Raw genomic sequence first — 392 nt, 5'->3', positions numbered from 1 at the left:
AGAGTAAAATTTTGTAATGGACCCGAAAAGGGACAGGTAACCAGTGTAGGGAGGCCAAAACTGGAGAGATATGCTTTTCCTTGTACCTGTTAAAATCTGGAGGCGAGTGATAGAAGACTCACCAACCCCAAGATACAACGAGTTACAATAGTTCAAACGGGAAGTAATAAAAGTATGAATAAGCGTCTCAAAATGCTGTCTAGAGACAAATGCTTTTACTTTAGCCAACTGTCTTAGTTGAAAGAAACTAGATTTAATGACAGCTGCAATTTGGCTGTCGAATCTTAAATCGGGATCCATCTTAATACCTAAATTTAAAATATTCTTTTAATTATATTGAGCCAATGAGCCCAAGTCAACAGATGGTGAACCAACAGAATCACCAAATACTA

This window comes from Monopterus albus, unplaced genomic scaffold (genome assembly GCF_001952655.1).
Source record: "Monopterus albus unplaced genomic scaffold, M_albus_1.0 scaffold400.1, whole genome shotgun sequence".
NCBI classification, from domain to species: domain Eukaryota; kingdom Metazoa; phylum Chordata; class Actinopteri; order Synbranchiformes; family Synbranchidae; genus Monopterus; species Monopterus albus.
Note: the sequence above shows the minus strand (reverse complement) of the source record.